General features: G+C 39.5%; 1 long non-coding RNA gene across 1 annotated transcript; it reads right to left on the bottom strand.

Moving 5' to 3' along the window:
- Window positions 1-7,486: 7,486 nt before the first annotated feature.
- On the bottom strand, window positions 7,487-15,302 carry LOC132346166 (uncharacterized). Its single transcript, XR_009495925.1, has 3 exons — window positions 15,183-15,302; window positions 8,837-9,037; window positions 7,487-7,517 (listed from the first exon to the last, which is right to left on the bottom strand). It is a non-coding gene; the product is annotated as an uncharacterized lncRNA (long non-coding RNA).
- Window positions 15,303-22,352: the final 7,050 nt, after the last annotated feature.

Genomic DNA, 22,352 nt, shown 5'->3' with positions numbered 1-22,352 from the left:
TCAACTAATTTTTAAATCCACGATTTTTAAGTAGACCTAAAAGGTAGAGAAATTACTTATTTACTTTTTACATGCAGCCTTAATTATTTACAGAAGCTGTGTGAATACAAATCTGGGTAAATCAAATATAGCAAAAATTATAAAACAGCATTTTCCAAAATAAGTCACAAAGTAAATTGAAGGGCTTAAAGCCAACACTTACAAAATCAAAGAGGGATAGAAAAAATATCAAAAGAGCATATATAGTAAGGGGAAGTACTTATTTTGTAAAATTGTAATTCCCATATTAAAAATGATTGAATGATGAAGAATTTGTGATATAAAGTGAATTTTTGCTGTTGGTTGTGTAAAAAAAAAGTCTTGAAAGTCATTTTGTTCTGGACATCCCAAGGTGAGGTTTTTACACTTACACTTCTTTCACTCAGGCTCTAATTCTGCTTCCTTAATGGCTGTGTGTGTGTGTGTGCACGCACATTTCAAACTTTGTAAGACACTTAGCACACAAAAGCACTTACTCATTTTTCAATGTTGTTACAATTATCAGTCCTGGTTCTGCAAACGCTAGTTGATAACTTGCTGAATATCCTATACAGTGGTTGTTCTTAGTGGGTCAGAGATTTGTTTTCCTCTGATCTTGGGAGAGAGAGACAGAACACAGGATCACAGTGAGTGGTAATCTGAGTGTCCTAAAAAATTGATGGATAAAGTAGAAAGAATGACAGGACCCTAAGGATATTGTGCAGAGAAGTAATATTAGAATAGGACTATAGGGAAGAGGGGCAGTTGCAGAGCGAGGCAGAGAAAGCAAGTGCATGGACATAACCTTGTTGCAAAACTGCAGAACAAGGAACCAGTTACAGCTGGTCTTTGGGGAGCAGGTGGTGGTGCTTGGATGCAGCCCAAGAGCCAGGGGGCATAGTCCAAAAGGAGCTGTTTGCTGTACTGAGATGCTAGGATTTTTATCCTAAAGGCAGTGAGGAAATCCCGCCTTTGAGATTTTGGGGCACAGAAGTGACACAACCAGTCTTCATAATAAAAAAACTTGGACTGGAAAGATTGATTGGAGTAGATGGAAAGAAGTGTGAGCTTCCTCAGTGTAAGCTTATTGTAGCAGAGATGACAAGGGTATGGATGGAGGCCCCAGAAGGGAAGGATGGAAGGAAAGGGGCTGGATTTGAAAGAGGTTTAAGAAGAATAGGACTTTGTGACTGGCTTGTGAAGGGCAGGAGGGATGCGGGTTAGGCATCGGGGGAGGTAAAGTGAGTGGGTTATGTTAACCTTCGCTGAGACAGTAAACACAGGTAAGGGGTAGATTTTGGGAGGCCTGATGATTAAATTCTTATATGTGGACTGGATTGGTGGTGGAGTGCCTCGTGGAGATATTTAATACGGGGTGAATAGAGGAGGCTCCCAAAAGCATGTGTTAGCTGAATAAATATATGAGTAGCTAGATGTGAAGGTGGAAGTCTCAGGACCAACACCAGCAGTTCGGGAAACTCTGATTTGAAAAAAGAGAAAATGGCCTACAGATAGATTCTGGGGAGTAGTGGTACTGCTGGGGCTTGGAAGGAAAAGGGAAGAAGAGGCAGAACGGCGGGGTTCTGCATCATCTTGGTCTAGATGTGAATTTTTAATTTTGAGACATAGCATTTGTCTAAGGAACAACACATATATAGTATATTATGTGAGGTCGGCTACTTTGCTCAGTTGTAAAGCTCAACATTCAGAAACATCATCATGGCATCTGGTCCCATCACTTCATGGCAAATAGATGGGGAAACAGTGGAAACAGTGAGAGACTTTATTTTGGGGGGCTCCAAAATCACTGCGGATGGTGACTGCAGCCATGAAATTAAAAGACGCTTACTCCTTGGAAGGAAAGTTATGACCAACCTAGATAGCATTTTAAAAAGCAGAGGCATTACTTTGCCGACAAAGGTCCATCTAGTCAAGGCTATGGTTTTTCCAGTAGTCATGTATGGATGTGAGAGTTGAATTATAAAGAAATCTGAGTGCTGCAGAATTGATGGATTTGAACTGTGGTGTTGGAGAAGACTCTCGAGAGTCCCTTGGACTGCAAGGAGATCCAACCAGTCCATCCTGAAGGAGATCAATCCTGAGTGTTCATTGGAAGGAGTGATATTAAAGCTGAAACTCCAATACTTTGGCCACATGATGCGAAGAGCTGACTCATTTGAAAGGACTCCGATGCTGGGAAAGATTGAGGGCAGGAGGAGAAGGGGACGACAGAGGATGAGATGGTTGGATGGCATCACCGACTCAATGGACATGAGTTTGGGTAAACTCTGGGAGTTTGTGATGGACAGGGAGGCCTGGCGTGCTTCAGTCCACGGGGTTGCAAAGAGTTGGACATGACTGAGCCACTGAACTGAACTGAAAGTTCTCCAGGTCACATTGGTATATGGACTTAAAGAACAGATATTTATAAACCATGACAGGACTCAGAAGAGTTTTAGACACACAGGTACCTTGGGTTATTGGATGCTTTCACATTTTGAAGATGTCTAAGCGTTAATCGGGAGCAAAGAGATTTGAATTGACAGGGTTGGAAATCCAGGCAACCAACCAAAAGCATTTGCATTGATGGAAAGCAGCAGACTGTGGGCACGGTTGCTACTGGAGCACTCACAGGTCGTGCGGAATGCAAGAATGCAGCTATTGCAGAGTGACAGTCTTCACTCAGTCTCGTCAGGAAAACTGGGACTGATTTTCAAACTTCTCAGAAAGCACACTGAAAAAACACTTGCCAGCATTCAGATACTCTTCAAACTTGTGAGAACCAAAGTGTCTTTTCAATTTTATCTTCAAAATCTCTCTCAAATCTGTCCAGTGTTTTCTCTCCAGCAGTGGCCCCTGGGGCAAGCCACTACCCCATTGACCTCTCTCACCTGGACTGATCTAGTACCTTCCTCGCTGTTCTGACATCATTTTTACACCAACGTCCACATGTGTCCCCTGTACATTAGCCAGAGTGATTTTGCAAGTGGAAATCTGATTATGTCATCCCTTCGCTTAAAACTTCAGAAGACTCAAACCCTTGCAGTCTACACACTCCTGTATTACCTGGCCCCACATAACTTCCTCCCCTGTGCTCTGTGTTCTAGATCTTTGGGGCCTTCAGCATGTGGTATAACCTAGACTTTCATCCTGTGTCACTTGGTGCAAAAGCCACTTTTCTAAGCCTCCAGATTGGGCTGAATGGGCCCTGAGACCCTCTCACAGGATACTGAAACTTTCCTTTATAAAATGAAGTACACCTTGGACTGACGAATGTATTTGTGTAACGACACGAATGATGCCTGTCATCCACACTGGGCTGGAAGCTCCAGATGTCCAGGGGCCACCTTCATCTTATTCATCTTTGTATTCCAGCACCTTGTGCAGTACTAGGAAGACAGAGGGGCTCAAAGACACGTGGATAAATGGAGCCTGGGGAGGAATCAGCTGAGTTGGGGTCATGTGTGTGTCTGCCAGGAGGAACTGAGTCCTTTATAGAACCAACCCCAGGATTTGCTAGTATTATGTTATCCTGGCTATCCTGCCAACTGGAAAAATAATGGCAACTAGCTTACTGAGAGGAGAAGGCAATGGCACCCCACTCCAGTAGTCTTGCCTGGAAAATTCCAGGGACGGGGGAGCCTGGTAGGCTGCGGTCCATGGAGTCGCTAAGAGTCGGACACAACAGAGTGATTTCACTTTCACTTTTCACTTTCATGCATTGGAGAGGGAAATGGCAACCCACTCCAGTGTTCTTGCCTGGAGAATCCCAGGGACAGGGGAGCCTGGTGGGCTGCCATCTATGGGGTCGCACAGAGTCAGACACAATTGAAGTGACTTAGCAGCAGCAGCAGCAGCAGCAGCTTACTGAGAAAGCATATTTATTAAGAAGTTTCAGGATTGAATGATGTCTGTGGTCCTTCCAGCCATGAAAAATTATCACTTAATAAGATATTAAATATGATGATGTCTTTATACTTAGAGTGTTTGCACTGAGTAATATGCTTTTTCTGCATTCTCTATTATCTGCAGGCCATATTTTTAATCAATTTTTGTTTTTCATATTTGGGGACTCTTTAATAAAATACATTAAATACAGGATCAGAAAATGCTTTCCTGGCAGGGAGAGAAGAGCTTAATGATTTAGACTACATTTATGCAACTATAAATTGTCCTAATAGTATCCTTTGTCTTGAATTGGCTAAAGTAAAATTTGAATTCTGCATTCTGGATGAAACTTGCAAGTGTTTGTGCATGTTACAATAAAGAACCCACTTGAGAAATAGCTAATATGGAGTACAATATAGTTAATAATTATATTAAAAATTTAAATATGTGGTAGAGAGTGCAAGTTACTAGGCTCATTAAATTATACCTCCACTTATAAATTTTTAAACATCCTTGGCACACAGAGAATAAAAGGAGGTGAGCTGATAGCAGAGTGTTCTGGGGCAGTGGGGTTTTCATCTCCAATATCCATCTTCCTTGTGGAAAAAGCCTCCAGTTTTAGTTTAAGGTTCTCCTCCATCCTCATTGTTCTAGGCCTCAGCTCTAAAGTGGAACGTTAGGGTGACAAAGGCTCAAGCCTAATAGGGAATTGTGCTTTCATAACTGATTGAGGGATGGGCATGTGATCAGACAGAATGAAACTTTTGGTTGGGAATATTGAGAGAAGAGTAGATTTTCTTTCCATTAGACTTGAGGTTAGAAGGATGTGATGCCATAGCTGCTACAAACATCTTGCTTCTATGGCAGAAGAATCCACAGGGTAGAGGAATCTACAGGGAAGGAGAATCCACAGTGAGGAATAAGCCACAGAAAAGAAAAATCCACATACAGGAAGAATCCACAAGGATGGGGAATCAACATGGAGAAAAATTCCACATGGAGGAAGAAACCACAGGAAGAGTCTCGGTTGTGTGAAGACTTTTCCTAAAACTGACTGCCTTTGCCCATGTCTTCAATAATGTGGACCATTGGATTCCCACTGAATTTTTTTATCCTTTGTAAGATTTTTCTTTTGTTTTTTGGTCACTTGTAACTCGGAGTGCTAATTCTTCAATGAGCACTTGAATTTTTACCAGGAGATGAATTTATACCATGAAAGTATTAAATATTCATTGATTCAGGAGACCTCTGAAATTTGTAAGGTACTTCTTGGGTCTTTCACATCCTAGGTTTGGAGGATTTCTGTAACTTTAGGAATAACTTCTTCAGAGAATTATTTTTCCAAGAAAAAAAGGTTTTTTATCATTGCATGAGAGTTATGTACTGTGTAACATTATTCAATTTTAATTAGAGAATTCCTTACTTCAGGGCATTTGACTAGACCAAGTGACTTGTTCCTGCATATTAGCTGTGAAGATGGCACAATTCAATATTGTATTCAGATAAATTACAATGTCATGAATATACTTGCTTTTAAAGAACTTAAAACGGAAACACCTCAAATGCCAAGGAGCTTTAGGAATGGTTTGCTAGTGGCTCATGCTTTCTTGTTTATGCCTTTTAAGAAAATAGTGGCCTATGTTCTCCTCTAGGAGTTTTATAGTTTCTGGTCTTACGTTTAGATCTTTAACCCATTTCGATTTATTTTTGTGTATGGTGTTAGAAAGTATGGAGATTCCTTAAAAAACTGGAAATAGAACTGCCTTGCTGCTGCTGCTGCTGCTAAGTCACTTCAGTCGTGTCCGACTCTGTGCGACCCCAGAGACAGCAGCCCACCAGGCTCCCCTGTCCCTGGGATTCTCCAGGCAAGAACACTGGAGTGGGTTGCCATTTCCTTCTCCAAGAACTGCCTTATGACCCAGCAATCCCACTGCTGGGCATACACACCGAGGAAACCAGAATTGAAAGAGACACCTGTACCCCAATGTTCATTGTAGCACTGTTTATAGTAGCCAGGACATGGAAGCAACCTAGATGTCCATCAGCAGACGAATGGATAAGAAAGTTGTGGTACATATACACAATGGAGTATTACTCAGCCATTAAAAAGAATACATTTGAATCAGTTCTAATGAGGTGGATGAAACTAGAGCCTATTATACAGAGTGAAGTAAGCCAGAAAGAAAAACACCAATACAGTACACTAACGCATATATATGGAATTTAGAAAGATGGTAACGATAACCCTGTATGTGAGACAGCAAAAGAGACACAGATGTATAGAACAGTCTTTTGGACTCTGTGGGAGAGGGAGAGGGTGGGATGATTTGGGAGAATGGCATTGAAACATGTATAATATCATATAAGAAATGAATCGCCAGTCCAGGTTCAATGCAGGATACAGGATGCTCGGGGGTGGTTCACTGGGATGACCCAGAGGGATGGTATGGGGAGGGAGAAGGGAGGGGGGTTCAGGATGGGGAACACATGTACACCTGTGGCGGATGCATGTTGATGTATGGCAAAACCAATACAATATTGTAAAGTAATTAACCTCCAATTGAAATAAATAAATTCAAATTTAAAAAAATGGTGGCAAAGCACTGCCATCATCAGTCTATTTTATGCCTAATCAAATCCAGGTTGAGTAGGTTGATGATATATTTTTAGGTAAAGTTTGAACATGTAAAAAGATGTACTCTCTTGCTTTGGAGGAGAAAATGAATTTAGTGGATAAGAGACTAAGATGCCAGCATGGTAGGTATCTGGTGGCCAAGGGGATCCTGCTGTAGCATGGAAGCAACATACAAATGCCAGGAGGAAAAGATGGGTTTCCATTGTCCTCTTGAAATAAGAACCAATTTTACTGTCTGGAGCTATCTGCTCTAAATGAAATTGTGTCTTTCTGAGTAGATGGACTTCCCTGGAGTGGTTCTCACTCAGATTCCCATCCTTTTACCAGGAGCCAGACTTTGTAGATGCCCCATGTTTACGAGCAGGTAGAGCTTGCCAGAAACTCCCAGACTCTCCCACAAAAGCTGCCCCACTCTTCAATCAGGCAGCAGCAAGCGCTCACTCTCCTTAGCCAGGTCTGGGTGTGGCAACATTTTGTTTCCACGTGGGGAGAGAAAAGTTTCTACTGAAGGGCAAGAGCAAAGGATAATTGCGTTAAAGGAGAAAGAGATTTGAACATTCTCATGTGATGTTCATAGTACCTATGTTATCATGGTACCATAGTACCATAGTTGCTACAGTATCTATATTTTCACATCTGTAAACACAGCAGTTCCCCTGGAGAAGGAAATGGAGACCCACTCCAGTATTCTTGTCTGGGAAATTCCACAGACAGAAGAGCCTGGCAGGCTACAGTCTGTGGGTTCGCAAAACAGTTAGACACGACTGAGTGACTAAATAACAACAAAAAATCACAGCAGATACAAAGGTTAATCTGTCCTGCACATCACCTCCGGTGCATCAGCTAACACCATAGAACTGCTCAGTGTAGTGAGTCTGCCAGGACCGACTCCAGGAGTCAGTTCTAATCTTATTTTTCCCTGGAGCCAAGACACTGCTTACACAAACACTCTCAAACACGTTATTTATTGAGTGACCTGTTGGGGAAAAGGAAAAAAAAAAACAAAAAACAGTAGTCACCTAATGGGTCATCTAGTTAAGAATTTTTAAGTTTATTGTTTTCCTTTATATATTTGCTTCACTTCTTTTTTTACTCTGTCTCAAGCATCACTAGGGAAGAAGATGTAACCCCATGTAAGGCATCAGATGCCGGTTGTTTTATTAGTTTTAAAAAATCTATTTCTGTGATCAACACATTTTACTTAGTCAAGCTCTCATCTCGTATATTTCCAGAGTATAAACATTTAGACGTCAATATTTTCATTATTAGCAGTAATGAAAATACTGTCGTTTATGATTTGTTTTAAATATGAAAACACTGTCAGAAGCCAGTTTAGTGATTTTCCATAACAATTCTCTGAGGAGTGTTAGTCAGAGAGAAACCGTTATGCTGAGTCTTAGCCATGTGAAGAATTGTTATTAGTTTCGTTTTCTTTGGAGAGTTTAATTATAAAATTGAGTTGTAAGGAGGGGTGTCATTTTTATGCTAATTAGAAAAGATCAGTCTCTTCCACTCAAGGAAAATTGTTTTTCTCAGATCAAGAGAAAATAAATGCACCCATATGTATATTCAGGGCTGCTAATAATTACACTCTGGTCTGAAAGAAATTGTGTATTTTTGAGAGACAAAACTGAATTAGCAAAATGAAAAAAAAAATGAATTTCAGTTTTTTGAAATCTGGACAGTAAATAAGAAAAGATACTTGTTATTATTGAACTGTTGCTTCCTCTTGTTTTCTGATTCATATTTAATCAATTCAGCTGTTTGACCCCCTTTCTATTAAGTATTTAGTGATTTATAAATAATGTTTACAAAACGTAACCCAAATGGACCTATGTTCCATTTGCAGTGTGATAAATCTTGTTGAATAATCGTGTTCTCTAATGTATCTGTTGACAAACAAGATGTTCAAATACAAATGTGAAGTATTCTGTTTAATAATTTAACATACTGTCTCAGAGAGAGCTGGAAGGTACATCTCTGCAGAGAAAATTTTTCTTACTGTCCTCCCATCCTTCTGGCAGTGTGGATATTTATAAAGTATATCTAGAAATATATATGTGTGTGTCTGCATGTGCACAGATACACATAACGTTAGAGGAGCAGATGTATATTATGCAGCAGTAGGTCCCAGATTTTAGATCGCAAGAACAACTTTAATATGAAAAATTTCTTCTCATTTCCATAGTAGTTGAAATCTACATATCCATTGATCAAGAGGATAAAAGCTACCTAGGATTAATGTATGATGCTACGTACTCGTGTTCTTTGTTCATCACAAGGTTATCCACATACCTTGATTAGCCATGGTGCATAGGTGCGTGAACTGCTCTGTGCCTTATATTTCACCCGCGACAATGGTGTTTGTGCACGAGAGTCACAGTCCACTTGGAATAACCCAGTGCCCACTGAGGTTCATGGTTTCTGTGCAGTCTGGGAACAGCTGCTGAAGAGCGACACTCAGGCATTTCTTTCTGAGGGCTGTCGGAATGACGTCTAAGAGATTCAATAATGGAAAAAATGATAAACTCATAAAGCAAGCATGAACTCTATATTGCCTTTTACGTTTCTTAGAACATACTCCTTCAGATGTCAGTTACTTAGAAAATTCGGCGCTATTTCCCTCGTACACTGTGACTCTCACCAAGTTTCACCAGGAGCATGGCTAGAGCTATTCCTGGAATCCATGGAAACTGTGATGACATAGATGGAAATGGGGGAGGTGGGGAGGGGGACGGATGAGGTGTGGGCGAGAAGGACGGGGAGGCAGGCTCAGACTAGATGCTTGACTTGGTATTCCTGGTTTGTAAGTTTGTGTTTGTTGGTCTAGAATTCACGGGACTCTGGTCATTTTTAGGGGCTGACAAGATAAATCAGTAACAAAGAAGAAGCAAGAATGCCCATCTTTCCAAGTTATTTTTCTGGGAACAGAATGGTCTCATATTCATTTATCCATTCTTATGCTGATTTTCTTCTAGTTTTTATGCACTGAGGATTTTTCTTAATTTCAGTAGCCCAACTTCTCTTCTACTGGCTTTTACTATGTCTTGATTAAAGCCAGTTAAGTCTACCTGGGGACAGTATTCTTTTGCTGTGTTTCAAATACAGATAGGAAGCCACATTTTACAGTTCTGTAGGATTATGACTTCTTTCACTCTCCAGAATGTTAAATATTGTTGTTGGTTGTTCAGTCATAAGTCATGTCTGACTCTTTGTGACCCCATGGACCCTCCAGGGTCCTCTGTCCATGAGGTTCTTCAGGTAAGAATATTGGAGTGTGTTGCCATTTCCTTCTCCAAATATTTATATCAAATTGATTAAAAATGTTAAACTATCAATGGAACCAAACCAGCTTAGTAGAGTTTAAATGTGCCCATCTTAAAATCTAACAATCCCTCTCCAATGTATAAATGCCTGAGAAACTGTCTCATGTGTATACCAGGAAACAGATAAATGTATGTTCATAATAGCAAAACAAAACAGATATAATGTATAAACTTATTAACAGTAGAACAGATAAATAAATTGTAGTGTTGATATATTTAATACCATGGAGTACTACTAATCAGTGACAAAGAAAAACCCCATAGCTACATCCTCTACATAGATGAATTAAAAAATAAAAATAAAACGATGGGAAATGAGAACAGCAAGGCATGAAGAATGCATGTAGTATGATTATTCCATTCATACAAACTTCAAAAACAGGCAAAATCAAAAATTTCCTCAGTGGTATATACAAGAATGGCAAAATTGTAAAGAAAAGCAAGGGAATGATTAACACGAAACTCAGGTTAGAGGTTAGCTCAGGATTCCCAGGTGGCGCAGTGGTAGAGTCCACCTGCCAGTACAGGAGACACAAGAGAATTGGGTTCAAACCCTGGGTCAGGAACATCTCCTAGAGAAGGAAATCGCAACCCACTCCAGTAATCTTGCCTGGAACATTGTCTGGACAGAGAAGCCTTGCAGGCCACATAGCCCAGGGGGTCACAAAGGGTTGGATATGGCAGAACAACTGAGTATGCACACACACAGGAAGATGGGTAGATGTGATCTGAGAGAGGTTCATGTTCTAAGGTGATCCTAACATAATGTGTTTTAAGATGGATAATGTGGATACATTGCACTTAAATGTGTGATATGCCTGTGTGTATATTTCACAATTTGCAAAGAACTTCCAAGAGGAAACATGCCAAAGGACAGTTTGAGATCTCTAGCAACCAAAAACTTCCATGATTAAAATGGGTGGAGACTTTTCCTATCCTAAGTGTTAATCACTCAGTCCTGTCTGACTCTTTGAGACCCCATGAGCTGTAGCCTGGCCAGACTCTTCTGTCCATGGAATTCCCCAGCAAGAATACTGGAGTGGGTACCCATTCCCTTCTCCAGGGGATCTTCCTAACCCAGAGATCGAACCCAGTCTCCTGCATTGCCTCTTTATTCTCTGAGCCGCTACGTATAATGGGTGAAGACTTTTCTATAGTATTCCCTACCCAAACTTTTATTAAAAACCAAGAATTCTAGTTGGCTTGCTGTAGGTTTTACTATTTTCACTCTGCTATTTAGGATGTAATCACTTGAAAAGTTTCTTCTTCTACAAAGCATCATACTCTCTCATCTGCATGCATGCATGCTCAGTCGTTTCAATCGTGTCTGACTCTTTGCAACTCTATGGACTATAGCCCACCAGGTTCCTCTGTCCATGGGAGTCTCCAGGCAAGAACACTGGAGTGAGTTGCCATGCCCTTCTCCAGGGGATCTTCTGGACCCAGGGATCGAACCTGCACCTCCTGCATCTCCTGCATTGCAGGTGGATTCTTTACCCACTGAGCCACCTGGGAAGCCCAGACTCTCTCATATTATAAAAAATTCTTTTTTTATTGGAGTACAATTGCTTTACAATGTTGTGCTAGTTTCTGCTATCTGACAATATGAATCAGCTATTTGTAGGCAAATATCCCCTGCCTTGAGCCTCCCTCCCACTCTAACCCCCATCCCACCCATCTAGGTCGTTACTGAGCACTGAGCTGAACTCTCTGTGCCAAGCAGCAGGTTCCCTCTATTGATTTTAGACGCGGTAGTGTATATGCGTCGATGCTACTCTCCCAATCTGTCCTACCTCTCCTGCCCACCTGGGTCCTCATGTCTGTCTGAATCTCGCTTCCTGCCCTCCAAATAGGTCCATCTGTACCACTAATATATATGCATTAGGAGCCTGGTGGGCTGCAGTCCATGGGGTCACTAAGAGTCAGACACGACTGAGCAACTTCACTTTCACTTTTCACTTTCATGCATTGGAGAAGGAAATGGCAACCCACTCCAGTGTTCTTGCCTGGAGAATCCCAGGGACGGGGGAGCCTGGTGGGCTGCCATCTATGGGGTCGCACAGAGTTGGACACAACTGAAGCAACTTAGCAGCAGCAGCTGACTTACTTCACAACATATGACAGACTCTAAGTCCACCCATGTCTCTACAAATGACTCAGTTTTGTTCCTTCTTATGGCGGAGTAACATTCCGTCATGTATACATACCATATCTTCTTTACCTATTCATCTGTCGATGGACATTTAGGTTGCTTTCCTGTCCCGTCTTCAGTAAATAGTACTGCAGTAAACATTGGGGTAACGGTACATTTTTGAATTGCAGCGTTCTCAGGGTAAAATCTATAAGCAATAAATGCTGGAGAAGGTGCAGAGAAAAGGGAACCCTTCTACACTGTTGATGGGAATGTAAATTGATGCAGCCACTCTGGACAACAGTATGGAGGTCCCTTAAAAACTAAAAATAGAACTACCATATGATCCAGAAACCTCATATTCATTCTTCAATAGGCTCAGGAGGACAGCCTGTACGTAGGGAGTGAAGAAGTCTATCAGTATGTACTTCATTGGTAGAGTGACACCAACTGTTGCTGTTGTTTAGTTTCTAAGTCTTGTCTGACTCTGTGCAACCCCACAGACTGTACCCTACCAGGCTGCTCTGTCCATGGGATTTTCCAGGCAAGAATATTGGAGTGGGTTGCTATTTCCTTCTCCATGAGATCTTCCCAACACAGGGATTGAACTTGCATCTCCTGTGTTGGCAGATGGATTCTTTACCAGTGAGACAATGGGGAAGCCCAGAGTAACACCAGTGATGTTTCCCAAATCAAAACTTGACCTAAGGCTCAAGTTCAGAAACAACAGGCTGAGTAACTTTTTAAAAGGTCAGATGGAAGAAGTCTGGATAACTTGATCCTTGTATGTTTGAAAACTGCTCCAGGCCATGGAAATGCTCTATGTTCAAAAGAGGAAGTTCTGAAAATGATCTCGTTCTATCTTCTAATCTTACAGAAGAGAAAACCAAGGCCAAAAGAAGATAAAACCATTATAAAAATTACTCAGTGAGTTAGCAGAAGGAGACACTTAAGAAGGTCCCCCTTTAACCTACTGCCTGGCTCTATAGTCTGGTGATTAGGCTTGAGCCCTGGAGTTAGGAAGACCACTCAGTGACAGCTTGAGTCTTAAAATATAAACCTATGAGATGGTGATAATTATAGTTCTTATTATGTGGGGTTTGTGTAAGGATTGAATAAGGTCATATACACAGAGCATTTATTTTATACAATGCTTGACTCTCAGTAAGTGCTTGGCAGTGGTTTATTACTATGAGCAAAAAGCAAAAACATTGATTTCTAGTCAAATTTGAAGCAGGTATCAGTTTGTACATGTTCTATAAAGCATATGACAAACTTCACATTTTCCTGATTACAAGGAAAGGACCTTTCTAAAATTTCCTTCTAAAATCCTGTTATATGTTACATACAGTAAACTCAGACACACCTGGAGTTCGATTTATTATCTCCCATTGATCAGCATATCATCTCTTCTGAGCTTCAGATTCTTTCAATATATAATAATATGCATGGAAAGATTGTGTGAAGATGAGATGAGGTGATTGCTAAGAGATGCCTGAGACATTACACATGGACAAACATTTGCTTCTTTTTATATATTTCTTCATAAATCATTCTTCTAGCATAGTCAAAGAAGGAGAAACACTCAAGGCAGAATTGTAGCATTAACAGTAGAGAGAGGAACTTGAAATCTACAAGGCACAACAGACATATTCACCAGCATGATAATATCTAGGCTGATGTGTGCCTTGCACACCATTTTAACCTCTTATTTGCCAAAAATGTTCCTGCCAATTTATTGAGTAGTATTTTTCTTGAGGTCAAATTATTCATATCAAAATGGAGATTTACAGGAAAAGATTTTTTAGTCAGTATTATTTTACTACCATGCACAAAATACTTTTATCCATTCAAGCAGTGTTTTTAATTTCATCCAAAAAATGAAAGTCAGACCACAACAAAGTGTGTTAAGATCATAAGAGATCACAACCTACACATATATCGAGTCAAGATTGTATGTGGAATTTGACATCTAGCCCTGGGGTGTCTGACAGTCCCTGAGGCCATGCAAAGGTTATGCCAGAGGAGGCCTTTCCACACCAGGATACTTCTTATCTTTGCAAGTTATGAGTTGAGTACTGAGTAGTGGATGGATGAAAAGACGCTAGGATAGATGCCAAACATCAAACAGGTGTCATCTTGAACAGGCCCTAGTTATATGAGTTCCCCACCCCCACCCCTAGTTTAGTCCTAATAAACCAGTCTGGGAGTAAAACTGGTAGGAGAAATATCATGTTGGACCACGTTTCCAGTGGTGACTCCAAACATTTGTGGTTTGGGAAAATGAAAGGGAAACGTATGAAACGGATCAATCGTCAGATGCTAGGGAGTCAAGAGACGAAGCTGTGGCATTAACAGCTAGTGTATTAAAAACACCTCTTGAATGGAACTTCCCTGGTGGTTCAGTGAATAAGACTTTGTGCTCACAAAGTGGGGGGCTTGGGTTCAATTGCTCTTCAGGGAACTAGATTCCACAAGGCACAGTGAAGGTCGAAGTACTCACATGCAGCAAATAAGACCTAGCACAGACAAATAAATAAATATAAAAAATTAAAAACACCGATTGAGTATTTGTCTGTGGAAATTAGCCTAGATAAGTACTTAGAAAATGAATACGAAAATATTGTAGTTAATGGGCATAATACTGTGTTCCTCTAAAGGAATCAAATAGTTCACATGATGTAAGGAAAGAGCGGATTCTGCCCTTAGACATTCATCTCTCTCTCCAGGGAATTGAAAGATGATTTAAAGATTCCTTTTCCCCTCTGTTTCTCATCTCATCTCCTCTTGGTAAGCTTGTCTCATTATCTCTACACACAGGGATAATCTAAGTCATAGTTCTATAGCTTTTGACCCAAGAGGAAAGAGGCTGGGCCAAAGGGAAAAAAAAAAAAAAAACAAACAAAACCCACTTGCAGATGTGAATGGGGATGGAAATAAAGTCCAATCCTGTAAAGAATAATATTGCATAGGAACCTGGAATGTTAGAGTCATGGATCAAGGTAAATTGGAAGTGGCCAAACAGGAGATGGCAAGAGTGAGCATCGACATTTTAGGAATCAGTATATTAAAATGGACCATAACGGGCAAATTTAATTCAGATGAAACTCTACTACCATGGGCAAGAATCCCTTAGAAGAAAGAGTAGCTCTAACAGTTAACAAAAAAGTCTGAAATGCAGTACCTTGGGTGCAATCTCAAAAATTACAGAATTATCTCTATTCTTTTCCAAAGCAAACCATTCAATATCAGTAATCCCAGTCCATGTTCCAACCATTAATGCTGAAGAAGCTGAAGTTGAATGGTTCTGTGATGACCTATAAGGCATTCTAGAACTAATGCCAAATAGATGTCCTTTTCATCATAGGGGACTGGAATGTAAAAGTAGGAAGTCAAGAGATACCTGGAGTAACAGGAAGGTTTGGCCTTGGAGTACAAACTGAAGCAGGGCAAAGGCTAACAAGAGCTTTGCCAAGAGAACACACTGGTCATAGCAAGAGCAGACACCCTCTTCCAACAACACAAGAGACAACTCAGCACAGGGACGTCACCACATGGTCAATACTGAAATCGTATTGGTTATACTCTTTGAAGCCAGATATGAAATTAAAAGACATTTACTCCTTGGAAGTAAAGCTATGATCAACCTAGACAGCATATTGAAAAGCAGAGACATTACTTTGTCAACAAAGGTCCGTCTAGTCAAGGCTATGGTTTCTTCAGTGGTCATGTATGGATGTGAGAGTTGGACTATAAAGAAAGCTGAGTGCCAAAGAATTGATGCTTTTGAACTGTGGTGTTGGAGAAAACTCTTGAGAGTCCCTTGGACTTCAAGGAGATCCAACCAGTCCACCCTAAGGGAAATCAGTCCTGAATATTCATTGGAAGGACTGATGTTAAAGGTGAAACTCCAATACTTTGCCAGCTGATGCAAAGATCTGACTCATTTGAAAAGACCCTGATGCTGGGAAGATTGAGGGCAAGAGGAGAAGGGGATGACAGAGGATGAGATGGTTGGATGGCATCACCGACTCAATGGACATGGGTTTGGGTGGACTCTGTGAGTTGGTGATGGACAGGGAGGCCTGGTGTGCTGCGCTTTATAGGGTCACAAACAGTCAGACAAGACTGAGCGACTGAACTGAACTGAACTAATGGAGAAGTTCTATACAGTCAGCAAAAATGACCAGGAGCTGACTGTGGCTCAGATCATGAACTTCTTATTGCCAAATTCAGACTTACACTGAAGAAAGTAGGGAAAACCCCTAGACCATTCAGGTATGACCAAAATCTAACCCCTTACAATACTGTAAGTGACAAACAGATACAAGGGATTAGATCTGATAGATAGCATGCCTGAAGAATGATGGATGTAGGTTCATAACATTGTACAGGAGGTGGTTATCATTACTATCCCCAAGAAAAAGAAATGCAAAAAGGCAAAATGTTTGTCTAAAGAGGGCTTACAAATAGCTGAGAAAAGAAGAGAAGCGAAAGGCAAAGGAAAAAAGGAAAGATATATCCATCTGAATGCAGAGTTCCAAAAAATAGCAAGGAGAGATAAGAAGGCCTTCCTAAGTGATCAGTGCAAAGAAATAAAGGTAAACGATGGGAATGGGAAAGATTAGAGATCTTCTCCAGAAAATTAGAGATACCAAGGGAACATTTCATGCAAAGATGAGCACAATAAAGGACAGAAACAGTATGGACCTAACAGAAGCAGAAGATCTTAAGGAGAGGTGGCAAGAATACACAGAAGAATTATACAAAAAAGATCTTAATGGCCCAGAATATCATGATGGTGTCATCACTTACCTAGAGCCAGATATCTTGGAATGCAAAGTCAAGTGAGCCTTAGGAAGCATCACTATGAACAAAACTAATGGAGGTGTTGGAATTCCAACTAAGCTCTTTCAAATCCTAAAATATGATGCTTTGAAAGTGCTGCACTCAATATGCCAGCAAATTTGGAAAACTCAGCAGTGGCCACAGGACTGGAAAAAGTCAGTTTTTATCCCAGTCCCAAAGAAAGGCAATGCCAAAGAAAGTTCAGCTATTGCACAATTGTACTCATCTCACACACTAGCAAAGTAATGCTCAAAATTCTCCAAGGTAGGCTTCAACCGTACATGAACCAAAAACTTCCAGATGTTCAAGCTGGATTTAGAAGAGGCAGAGGAACAAGAGGTCAACTTGCCAACATCCATTAGATAATAGAAAAAGTGAGAGAATTCCAGAAAAACATCTACTTCAGCTTCTTTGACTATACTAAAACCTTTGACTGTGTGGATCACAGCAAACTGTGGAAAATTCTTCAGGAGATGGGAATACCAGACCACCTTACCTGACTCCTGAGAAATCTGTATGCAGGTCAAGAAACAACAGTTAGAAACAAATATGGAACGATGGACTTGTTCCCCATTGGGACAGGAGTACGTCAAGACTGAATGTTGTCTCCTTGCTTCTTTAACTTATATGCAGAGTAAATCATGTGAGATCCAAACTGGATGAAGCACAAGCTGGAATCAAGATTGCTGGGAGAAATGTCAATAACCTGAGATATGCAGATGACACAACCTTATGGCAGAAAACAAAGAAGAACTAAAGAGCCGTTTGATGAAAGTGAAAGAAGAGAATGGAAAATCTGGCTTGAAATTCAACTTTCAAAAAACTAAGATCATGGCATCCAGTCCCATCACTTCATGGAAAATAGATGTGGAAACAATGGAAACAGTGGCAGACATCATTTTCTTGGTTTCCAAAATCACTGTAGATGGTGACTGCAACCATGAAATTAAAAGACTCTTGCTCCTTGGAAGAAAAGCTATGACAAATCTAGACAGCATATTAAAAAGCAGAGACATTACTTTGCCAACAAAGTTCCATGTGGTCAAAGCTATGGTTTTTCCAGTAGTCATGTATGAATGTATGAGTTGGACCATAAAGAAAGCTGAGTGTCAAAGAATTGAATTGATGCTTTTGAACTGTGGTGTTGGAGAAGACTCTTGAGAGTCTCTTGGGCTGCTAGGAGATCCATCTAGTCCATACTAAAGGAGATCAGTCCTGAATATTCATTGGAAGGACTGATGCTGAAGCTGCCCAATACTTTGTCCACCTGATACAAAGAATGGACTCATTGGAAAAGACCCTGACCCTGATGCTGGGAAAAATTGAAGGCAGGAGGAGAAGGGGATGACAGGGGATGAAATGGTTGGATGGCATCACTGACTCAGACATGAGTTTGAACGAGCTCCTGGAGTTAGTGATGGACAGGGAAGCCTGATGTACTGCAGTCCATGGGGTCACAAGGTGTCGGACATGATTGAGTGAACTGAGCTGAACAAGAAGGAAGAAAAGACTTGTGTCACCAATATGTAAATATTATAGCAAAGTGTTCTGATTCACCCTGATTGGGTCATGTAACCAAAGTTTGAACCTATAACAGAAGCTGAGAGTATAGGGTATTTTGATTCTCACACATCCAATTATGAGTGGCCAGAAATTGGCCACTTCACAGACCAGCTCTGTGAAGGCAAATAATTTGAGTGGGAGAAGTAGTTTTTCAAAGGAGTAAAATAGAAGGAGCATATTTTAATAGGAGTGTGGATGCTGGTCATGTAAAACATGAAATCGAACAAATTGTTTGTACTTTTTAAGTTTACTTTCAAAGAACTCACCAGTGAGTAAGGACAGACAGATGGTGGCAACCCAGTGTTAGAGGTGTTGTGGCAGCAATGCACAAACAGGGCTGTGCATGCAAGGATAGAGGAAATGTCAATAAGATTGAATACAAGTATTAAAAAAATGAGTATGATTTTGTGCCACAGAAAAGGGGGAAAAAAGAATTGGAAGGGGAAGAATATTCCAGGTGAAAGGAGAAGGCAATGATACATTTATCTTAACTGCTTAATAGGCAAATCCATAGAGACAGAAAGTAGGTGAGTAATTGCCAAGGAAAGTGACTGCTAATGGCTTTGGGATTTCTCTCTGGGCTGCTTAAAATGGCCTGGAATTATATAGCAGTGATGGTTGCACAATTTTGTGAACATACTAAAAATCTGATTTATACTTTTAAAGTATTAATTTCCAGGTATGTTCATTATACCTTGATAAAAATAAATTTATAAAAGGAATGACTGTTTAGCATCAGTAGATATTAAGGAAGAGTCACAAAGAGGAGTGCAGGAAAGGTGAATCTGGGCCAGCTTTGGAAGGCTTAGTAACGTGTGCCAGAATTAGGGGGATGCAGAAATTTGTTATTATTCATTCTCCAAGTCATGTCTGACTCTTTGTGACCCCATGGACTGTGGCATGCCAGGCTTCCCTGTCTTTCACCACCTCTCGGAGTTTACCCAAGTTCATATCCATGGAATCAGTGATGCAGAAATTAGGGGGTATGAAAAAATTCAGTAATTAAGATAAACAATATGTTCATGCATTCTTTTAGCAAGTTAAAAAGAATGAAAATCCATGGTAAACAAGATATAGAAATTTAAAATGAAAACAGGATCATTGGCAGTGGGGAATTAAAGATTCTGCAGAAACATGACTGACCATATTAAGACTTTGGACAGAGAGATTTTTCAGCAACAACAAAGACCAGACTTAGAAAGCAAAGATGGGGCAGAACCCTTCTTCACAGACTATTAGGAAGTCCCAGGAGAGATAAGGAGTCCTCACGAGCATGGCTCTGTGCCACATACCTCCTGGCCTGCCTGGAGGGTGAGCCTCCCAGGATTCTCTACAGTATTCCTGATCATGGGAAGAGGGCATCCTGTTTTGTACCCTTATTCCTATGGCAGGACATTTTGTATTAACTTAAAAACATGTTGAATAATTGAATAATGAATGAACTGATTACCAGTTAGAGTGTGTTTGTATGTTTGTGTGTTTGTGTGTGTATGTGTTAGGGGGGATAGGGGTAGGCTACAAAGTGTTACCAGTTCAACCTGACCCTCAAACGAACAGCCAGATAAAACATATGGTTAGCAGTACCATGCTGATATAATTAAATAAGAGGAAATTAAGGTTAGCATCTGATGAATTTACTATCATAGTAACGGGCCAAAGACAATGATACAAAGCTTCCAGGCTTTTGATGGAAAAGATTGCGTCCCAGGAACTTGAAGAGAGTCAAGTTGTCATTGATACCTGCATGAATCCAAAGAACGTATTCAGAAATGCTGTGGAGCAGAGAGAGCACTGCTGGTCTCTTCTTAACCTAAAAAGAGCTTGAAGGTGTGTTTCAACTCATCAGGACCTCACACCAAACCTAAGTCCAACAGCGGGAAATTCATAAACCATACGAATACATGTGAACCTCTCCCTCTGTAAAAAATTGTAAAAGTACAGAAAAGAGAGGGGAACATCTGTTAAAAACGAAATGTAAATGTTAAAAAGAATTTACTAATGTAAGATAAAAGTAATGAAATGGTAATAGTCTATATTTGAAATAATTACATTAAAAAATACTGAAAATTCAAAATGTAGGGAGGAGAAAAAAATGTCTTAAACATACTTGGTTCAAGTATTCAAAAGATAACAATTCATTTTTGTATCTAGTAATCAGAAAAAAAAAAAGAAAAAGCTATTTTTACAAGATGTAGGTTTAAAAGTCAAGCAAAATGAAAACCAAAGTATACAGCTTTCAAAATTGTAGGAAAGATCAGAACAAAGGGACAAAAAAGAATAATTCATATATCAAAAGAACAACCATAAAGAACTCTCTAGAAACAAAAACGAAAAATTAAAAAACCAAACCAGATGGCTTAGAAACAAATGATAAGAGCTTTAATATTTGTTTTGAGAAACATGTGAATGGGTTACATATTTCAAGGAAAAAACAAAAGGAAATGACTTATACTGAGTCAGAAACCATATCCACTGATAGGACAAGCTTATGAAATATACTGAAAACTGATAACAAAAAATTAAATATCAGATGGTAGGTAAATAAAAGGGAAGCAATAGTTAATATAAGGCAAAAAATAACTAACGCAGGATGAAAAATAGCAGTTATGGGATTAAAGTAATTGTTGTGTTGACCAAGAGTCCAAATCATTATGTAGATATAAAATTTTTGTGAACATACCGAACAGTTCACGTGGAGACACAAAAAGGAAAAAAAAAAAAAAAACAGAATAACAAAAGACATCGTTTGTAAAAACATAGACCTGGGGAGGTTTTTAACATTTCCCTTGATCTTTGACTAATTAATGTGGCAAAAATATAAGCATTTAGGATACACAAAATCTAAATAGTACAAATCATGAAGCAGAATAAAAGATTTATATTGAACTTTTACTGTCTAGAGAATGCATCTTATTTTCCAATGTCTTAAGATCATTTAAAAATTCTCAGTCTGAAAGAAAATCTTAGTAAATTCCAAAGCAGAAAATACTTATTCCTACAGCAGGACATTCTGTACTAACTTAGCATGTTGAATAAATGAATAATTTTTATTTAATCATATTAAAATTATGATTTTAATCTTACTTCAATAAAGATTAAATTTTTAATATGATTAAATGAAATTTTAATATGATTAAATGAAAATAGAAATATATTGATTAATTTTTTATCGAAGTATAATTGACATACAACATTAGTTCCAAGTGTATAGCATAATGATTTGACATACAAGTTAACAAGATAACAAGCGTAGTTATCTTCTGTCATACAAAGTTAAAAATTGTACTTTCTTGTGATGAAATTTTGTATATTTACACTGAAAAGCTTTCAAATATGTACAGTAACATTACTGAGTATATACCGCACTGTACATTACATCCCATAACTTCTTTATTTTATATCTGGAAATATGTACCTTTTGATTTTCTTCACCAATTTCACCCACTCCCAGCCCCCACCTCCCACCCCACACTCCATGCAGCCAGCAATTTGTTCTGTGTGTTTATTAGTTTAGCTTAATTTTGTTTGTTTGTTTTAGATTCCACATATTAGTGAAATCATACAGTATTTCTCTTTCTCTGACTCATTTAGCTTAGCATAATACCTTCAAGGTCTATCCATGGTGCGATTAGTGGCATTATTTCATTCTTTTTTTCTGGCTGAGCAATATTGCACTCTGTATATGCAACACATATTTATCCATTTATCTGTTGAGGGACATTTAGATTGTTCCTATATTTTGGTTACTGTTAATAGTGTTACTATGAACATAGGGATACAAGTATCTTCTTGAACTAGGGTCTTCATTTTCTTTGAATTATGGTAGTTTTATTTTTAATTTTTTGAAGAATCTCTATACTGCTTTTTATAGCAGCTACATCAGTTTACATTCCCACCAGAAGTGCACGAGTGTTTCCTTTTCTTGACATAATTGTAGACACTT

The sequence above is a fragment of the Bos taurus genome, chromosome 9, assembly GCF_002263795.3.
Source record: "Bos taurus isolate L1 Dominette 01449 registration number 42190680 breed Hereford chromosome 9, ARS-UCD2.0, whole genome shotgun sequence".
In the NCBI taxonomy this organism is placed as follows: Eukaryota; Metazoa; Chordata; class Mammalia; order Artiodactyla; family Bovidae; genus Bos; species Bos taurus.
Note: the sequence above shows the minus strand (reverse complement) of the source record. Positions and strands in the feature narration are given on the sequence as shown.